The sequence below is a fragment of the Ursus maritimus genome, unplaced genomic scaffold, assembly GCF_017311325.1.
Source record: "Ursus maritimus isolate PB19 unplaced genomic scaffold, ASM1731132v1 scaffold_23, whole genome shotgun sequence".
Classification (NCBI taxonomy): Eukaryota; Metazoa; Chordata; class Mammalia; order Carnivora; family Ursidae; genus Ursus; species Ursus maritimus.
The window spans coordinates 113946-121752 of NW_024424786.1; the positions used below are offsets into that span (position 1 = coordinate 113946).

Sequence of the window (7807 nt, forward strand, 5' to 3'; positions counted from 1 at the left end):
TCTCATTCCAGGTCTGTGTAGACAGGTCTGACGTAATTCTGATGCTTTTGCCTTGGTACATGAGAAATTTCTTTGCCCTGGCCGCTTTCAATACTGTATCCTTGCATCTAATATTTGCGAAATGCACTATGACGTGACGTGGCATAGGTTTGTCATGGTTGAGCTTGGGAGGGGTCCTCTCTGCCTCTTGGACACGAATGTTTGTTTCCCTTGCTAGATTAGGGAAGTTTTCAGCTACAATTTGTTCAAATATCTCTTCTAGACCTCTGTTTTCTCCAACCCTCGGGGATGCCGATGATTCCAACATTGGATCGTTTCATTGAGTCAGTAATCTCCGTAACCTACATTCAGGGGCGTGATTTTTTAAGACCATCTTCTATTTTCATTTTTCCTCTATTAACCCATCCTCCAATTCACTAACCCTTTCCTCTTGCTTCTGCGACCCTGGCCGTCAGAGCCTCTAGTTTTGCCTGCATTTGGCTCATAGAATTTTTAATTTCTGTCCAGATTCGCTCTCATTTCTGTCCTTAGGGATTCTATATTCTCAGTAACCTTTCGTTAATAGTTTTTTCAATTCTACTCATCATTTTGACCATTACTCTAAATTCCATTTCTGATAATTTTGGTTACATCCATATCCGTTACTTCTGTGGCAGAGGCCACAGAATCACTGTCTTTTCTTTGCTGGGGGCTTCTCCTTCTGTCATTCTGATGAAGAGAGGTTGCGGGGTTTCCAGAGCCCAAATTATTGACTGGGTCCCAGGCCGTCCCTTGTTTTATAGGGATCTTAGGGATGTGGGCTTCTTCTTTATTTTATTTATTTTTATGTGGCAGCCAACCAGCGAAGAGGAACAGAAGCAGGGGAGTGGGAGAGGAAGAAGCAGGCTCCCAGCGGAGGAGCCCGATGAGGGACTCCTTTCCGAACGCCGGGATCACGCCCTAAGCCGAGGCGGGGCGCTCAATGACTCGCGCCACCCCGGCGCCTCGGGTTGTGGGCTTCTTGATTTTTCAGCCTGCCTTCTGGGGAGGGCCTGCGCGCCGATACTCAGGCAGCCCTGTTTGGGTAGAGTCTCCGTGTCCCCTGCGGATGGGGATGGGCACTCCTGAGCGGGTATTTCCAGGCTTTTTGTTCTCTGCGGCTTTCCCTGGTGGTTTGCTGTGCCTCTTCTGAGGAGTCAGAGCAGCAGCGGAAATTTCAGCCTCTGTCAGAACAGAGGGATTGCAGCCCGTTCTCTACTAATGTTCTGGCCACTTTAACTCTGTTTCTGTTGGTGCTGCTCAACCCTGCAGCGTCCGGGTGTCGCGCCCCAGCGTCCCAGCCCTCACTTCCAGGGCCGGCGCGTCTCTGTCCTTGTGTTTCTAATGCCGCCAGCCGCCAGCCGCCCCGCGCGCTCCCGGATCTCCCGGTCTCAGTCTGGATGCAGTGAGCGCACCGGGATTCCGGTGTTCCGCGAGATGCCTGGTGGCGCGCGCACCCAGCTCACGGTCTCAGTCTGCTGCTTTGCGGGTGCCGTCCGCGAGCCCCGCCCGCTCTCCCGTGCAAGTGGCTGCCGCTTCCCGGCACCCGAACGCGGCGGCCCCCTCCCCCTTCCGTTTATCTTCCGATATCTGTGCACAGTTTCATGGCTCCCCGCTTCGTACCTCAATACTCAGCGCTGGAGATGTTCATTTGTAGAGATCCAGATGCGTCCTCCTGCGTCTCAGGCTGGTTCCGTGGTTGTTTAGGCTGGTCTGGTACCTATCCAGCTCGACTCGGAGGACCGGCTGAAAACGGTGTCTCCTACTCCTCCGCCATCTTAACTCCTCCCTAGATAGATTGTTTTCTACTTTTCAAACTATGCCATGACATATAGCCTATATGTAATATGAAAATTGAATTACCTTTTGAGAAAGGTAAATATTCCCTTATATATTATAAACATCTTGTTCCTTTTTCAAGGAAAACGTTTTTTCACATTACTGAACTTTCTGTTATAATACTTTCATTATTTTGGATATTATTTTGGGGGGAAGATAGTCTTTAAATTTTCATTCTTAAACGACGAAAGACCCATCGAAACTTCAGTCTTAAGAGTGGATTGTCCTATTTCCTCAGTAGCCATTAATATGTTCTTGCTCAGATCCAGTACTCCATTTTTGTAAATGTGGTTATATCTGCTTTATGTTGTTTCAACTTTTTCTAGATTCAACTAGTATTTATTTCGTTGTGGTGTTACACTCTCCCACTCTTTTTCTGTTATCATTTTCTGTCTTCATCAGTAGATCATAGAAAACTTGCAAGAGGAGCTATATGGGGCTCTAAACAAATGCCACTTTTATACAAATCCAAAATTTCAGAATTTAACGTGGTCTTATTCATTATACTGGCATGTTTTATTTTGATGAAATAATAATTAAAATGATGATTATTTTTTGAATCTGGAATCAATATCTAATTTATTTAAGAAATGAACAAATTTTGAAATTAGTTACATTGAGGTAGAAGTTTGTTAAGTAACAGTGAAAAAAATATACTGTTACGATTTTGCAGGTCATTTCTTAAAACTGAGTTGACTTCTATTGTGCTTTTTAAAAATACTGTCTGTTGCATGGGTCTAGATCATATCTTCAACCCCATGGAATATCTTCCTATATATGGGCATATATGTGAATATAGATCCTTTTGTATATCATTTCCCGGATATAAAGCTACTCATGCAGTTTCTTATTATTGTACCTTTTTATTCCTAGAATTTGTTTGAAATCACAAAAGAGAAATGAAGAACCATACAAAACATATAGAGTTTATCCTTCTGGGACTGACAGATAATTCTCAGTTACAGATTGTAATTTTCTTATTTCTACTTCTAAATTACATCTTTAGTATGATAGAAACTAACCATCATTGCCCTTACTCTCCTGGATTCTCATCTCAAGATCCCAATGTATTTCTTCCTCCGTAATTTCTCTTTCCTGGAAATTTTATTCACAAGTGTTTGCATCCCCAGATTCCTAATCACCATTGTAACCAGAGAAAAAGCCATTTCCTATAATGGCTGTATAGCTCAGTTATTTTTTTACATATTCTTGGGGGTTACAGAATCTTTTCCTTCCGGCAGCTATATGTCCTATGATCGTTACGTTGCCATCTGCAAACCTTTGCATTACATCCATCATGAGCAGCAGAATTTGTCATCAGATTGTACTCAGTTCTTGGGCAACTGGATTCCTGGTCGTTTTCCCTCCAATGACTTTGGGTCTTAACCTGGATTTCTGTGCTTCAAATACCATTGATCATTTCATTTGTGACATTTCTCCTGTCCTGCAACTTTCTTGCTCAGACACACATTTACTAGAACTGATTGTTTTTTCTCAGCTGTGATGATCATTATTGTCTCATTGTTATTAGTAATCCTTTCTTACTCTTGCATCATTAAGACTATCCTAAAGTCCCTTCAGTTCAGCAAAAAGAAAAAGCCTTTTCTACCTGCTCTTCTCACATGATTGTTAGTATCCATCACTTATGGTAGTTGTATATTCATGTACATAAAGCCATCTGCAAATGAAAGAGTCACTTGGCAAAGGAGTCGCTGCGCTAATACTTCAGTTGCCCCCTATGTTGAATCCATTCATTTATACTCTCAGAAACCAGCTAGTTAAACAAGCCTTCAGAGATGTATTTAGTAAGATACTTTCCGCTTTGGATAAATAATACTGTCTGTTGAAATAATTATCATGAAAACATAAAAAGAACAGTGAATAAAAACTATTTTGACTCTTCCAGTTTAAGAATTGAACTTTAATATTTAATTATTTGGATCACTCCAGTTTCCCTGAGCTTAGAAACTCTTTCCATTCTATACATTCCGACTTTGACTTTCTGTTCCTCAAAGTGAAACATTTCTATGTAAGAAATATAAAATTACAAATTTTTTTCTAGACATGTTGCAGAATAATAAATGAAAGGTTGAGATTGTATTATAACAATACAGGTACTTGGAGAACTGTACTCTTGCTTAAATAATTTCAAATAAATGTACCATGTTTCATTTAGAGCCATGTTCTTTAAGAATTTTTAGATAAATCTGAATTTTGTCATTATTAAAGATATGTTTTTAGATGCTCCGGAGACCTTACACTTTAATTAAAGGATGATGTAAAGAAATATTTTGTAAAGTCAATTTTTTGAAATGTCTATTGTCAGCTAACGTAAGAAAGATAGTTTTTGTCTACATTTCATTTGTGTGATTTTATTTTAGTATTTATGTTGGCTAAATTTCTTAATGTTGGCAGTGTAGAAGATAAAATGATTTATACACATGTAGTTGGTCTCACACAATCTTTTAAAAAATAAAAAGTTTAATCTTGTAAACATGTCAATGAATCTTTTACTAAATGGGAGTACATGAGTATTTATTAGTTTTTAATTATACAAGTCATGGTAAATGATGTCAGAATATATATTTTTTTCTAAGTCAAATGACTTCTTTAATAAAAGAATTATGTTTTATTTTCTGCAGAACTAAAAGGTCACTTCAAGTGTCAGCTCTATAGGAGCATTGGCATAGATGCCGCAGCTCTGTAATTCTCCTACCTGTATATGCCAACATGGTGTATAGCATTAGTGGTGATTAACTGTTTGCTCAAGATTGCACTTCCATATATGTCAGTGGTGTTTGTTTTGTCTATGCTCTACAGTTACCGTGATCGTTTCTCTAGTCATACTCTTGAAAATACTTATTGATTACTTTTAATGAAATCATAACAAAAACTACTATAACTAAAGATAGAACCCATAATTGATAATTGATTGATCTTGACAATTAATAGGACTATGGCTTGTATTTGTCAAAACTCATCAAACTGGATACTTAAGATTTGTTCATTTCATCAGATGTAAATTTTGTTTAAAAGATTATGAAAAAATTGAGCTCTGGATATTTGGTTTACTTTTTCCAGTGATACAATGATAAATTCTGTAATTGCTTTGTGTACTCTAGGCTTATTCAAGAGTGGCATTAAGAAGAAAATGATACTGAGGCTTCTACTGTAGGGAAACCAAATTACACCCATTTTCTAAGCAACCTGAAGAGGTTTATATTAGAATTGAAGCAATCGAGTATTAATGCATTACACACACACACACACACACACACACACACACAGTCTTCTGAGAGGCTTAAGCAATAACACACTCAACAGAACCAATGCCTTACACATGGTTTTATATCATTAACTAAAAGGAACCTGGGATCCCTGGAGAACTGATAGTATTATTTTGGGCTGATCAAGGAAAGTATAAAAGGGAGCTAAATATACCTTGTTTTTGAGAAGTACTCAAAAGTGAAAGAGGACATATAGTAACAAAGTTCCGGATCAATTAAAAGAAGTTCCCACTCACCATATTTGGGTAATTTGGATATCAAATAAATAATGATATTAATAAATTACAACTTCTTGAGTAAATGAGTATCCTTGAATCAATTATTGCTTTTATAGTAAATGAATAATATACGCCTGGGAAAAGAAAGACCATCTTTATAGTAAAATATACTTAACTACCAATATAGAAGTAATGATTAAGCTAGCAAATCATCAATTAATGCTGAAACTAGTGGATGAAAGTCCGAGGGAACAAGATATTCATATCAGTCTCAAATATCTCCTAATAAATTAGTATTATTACATGAAGAAAACAGTAACTTTGCAGTCTACAGAGATTTGAGACAGACTATCCCTTAGCTCAAACAATCGGGTTATCACCACCAGTGGGAAAAACCAGCATTATATGGCTCTTTTGAAAACATGGACTAAGAAGGATCTTATCATCAAACTTCTGTTTTATTCCAAAAGCAAAAACAAAAATACACCCCTAATTTAACCTTGAAACAAAAATCGATGAGCTTGAGTAACATGTCTTCTTCAAAATCTCAAGACAATAAGGGGAAATATACGCTGAGGAGCTGTGAGATTAACAGAGCTAAACAGAAATGAGAACTAAATGCAGTGTATAATCATGCATTCTTGATCTGGGGGGACAGAAAGATGTAAAAGACATCACTTGGAAAAATTTATAAAATTTTAATATGGACTAATAGGATTAGATAATATATCAATGACAGATTTTCTAATTTTAATCATTACACTTTTGGTTATATAACATAATGATCTTATTAGGAAATTTAGTGCTCTGAAATGGATAAAGAGAAACAATGTCCAACTTATTATCAAATGGTTTAGAAAGTATATACATATATGAGTATATATAATGCTAGCAGAGGAGATTGAAAGTGTGGGAGATGACAATACTATAACGTATATATATGTTTTAATGTAAGAATATATAGAATATAAAAGTACATGCATGTATATATATGTAGAGAGAGAGAGACTGAGAATGATGAAACAAATCATACAAATGTAAACAACTGTAACTGGATAAAGTGGCATATGTAGGACTTGTATTATTTTTATTTTATTTTTTGTTGTTTTTGTTTTTGTTTCTTACTTCATGTAACTATTTTGGAACATGTCTTAAGTTTAATTCACAAAAATGTTACAAAAACGGACTGACTGAAACAATTATTTTCAATTATAATATGACTCATTGTGGATTTGCCTTAAGAGGGGTCATGACAAAATATGGACTGTCCTTAAAATTATCAAATCATTTCCTCATTTGAGAGTCCTTGATTTACAAATGACTAAAAGCTATTAAATGCCCTAATAATGGATTCATTAAGTTTCTAGAATTTCATGTTCATACACAATGTTAGAATATTATTAGTTTATTGAAACCTAGTATTTTGTATTTATTAAGAAGCTTGCATTTTGCACCACATATGGATGATTTTACCTGTGCTCAAACATTTTCATAACTTTAAGAAATGATGCTTTATTTTCCATCGGTCAACATTATGATCTTACATTGATTGATGTTATCACTTATCATATTCTTTTATTTTATTTTTTTATTTTAATATTTTTATTACATTATGTTAGTCACCATACACTACATCCCTGGTGTCTGGTGTAAGTTCAATGATTCATTAGTTGCGTATAACACCCAGTGCACCATGCAATACGCTGTGCCCTCCTTACTACCCATCACCAGTCAAGGCAAAGACCCCATCAAAAAGGAGAATTACAGACAGATATCCCTAATGAATATGGACGCCTAAATCCTCAACAACATCCTGGCTAATAGAATCCAACAGTACATTAAAAGGATTATTCATCATGACCAAGTGGGATTCATACCTGGGATGCAAGCATGGCTCAACATTCGCAAATCGATCAGCGTGATACATCATATCAATAAGAAAAAACTCAGGAACCATATGATCCTGTCAATTGATGCAGAAAAAGCATTTGACAAAATACAGCATCCTTTCCTGATTAAAACCCTTCAGAGTGTAGGGATAGAGGGTACATTCCTCAATTTCATAAAAACCATCTATGAAAAGCCTACAGCAAATATCATTCTCAATGGGGAAATGCTGGAAGCCTTTCCCTTATCAGGAACATGACAAGGATGCCCACTCTCGCCACTATTATTCAACATAGTACTAGAAGTCCTTGCAACAGCAATCAGACAACAAAAAGGTATCCAAATCGGCAAAGAAGAAGTCAAAATGTCTCTCTTCTCAGATGACATGATACTCTATATGGAAAACCCAAAAGAAGCCACTCCCAAACTATTAGAAGTTATAGAGCAATTCAGTAATGTGGCGGGATTCAAAATCAATGCTCAGAAATCAGTTGCATTTCTATACACAAATAACGAGACTAAAGAAAGAGAAATTAGGGAATCCATCCCATTTACAAT

At 36.9% G+C, this 7807-nt stretch overlaps 1 pseudogene; it reads left to right on the forward strand.

Moving 5' to 3' along the window:
* Positions 1–2756: 2756 nt before the first annotated feature.
* LOC121099775 lies at positions 2757–3691 on the forward strand (annotated as a pseudogene).
* The last annotated feature ends 4116 nt before the right edge of the window (positions 3692–7807 follow it).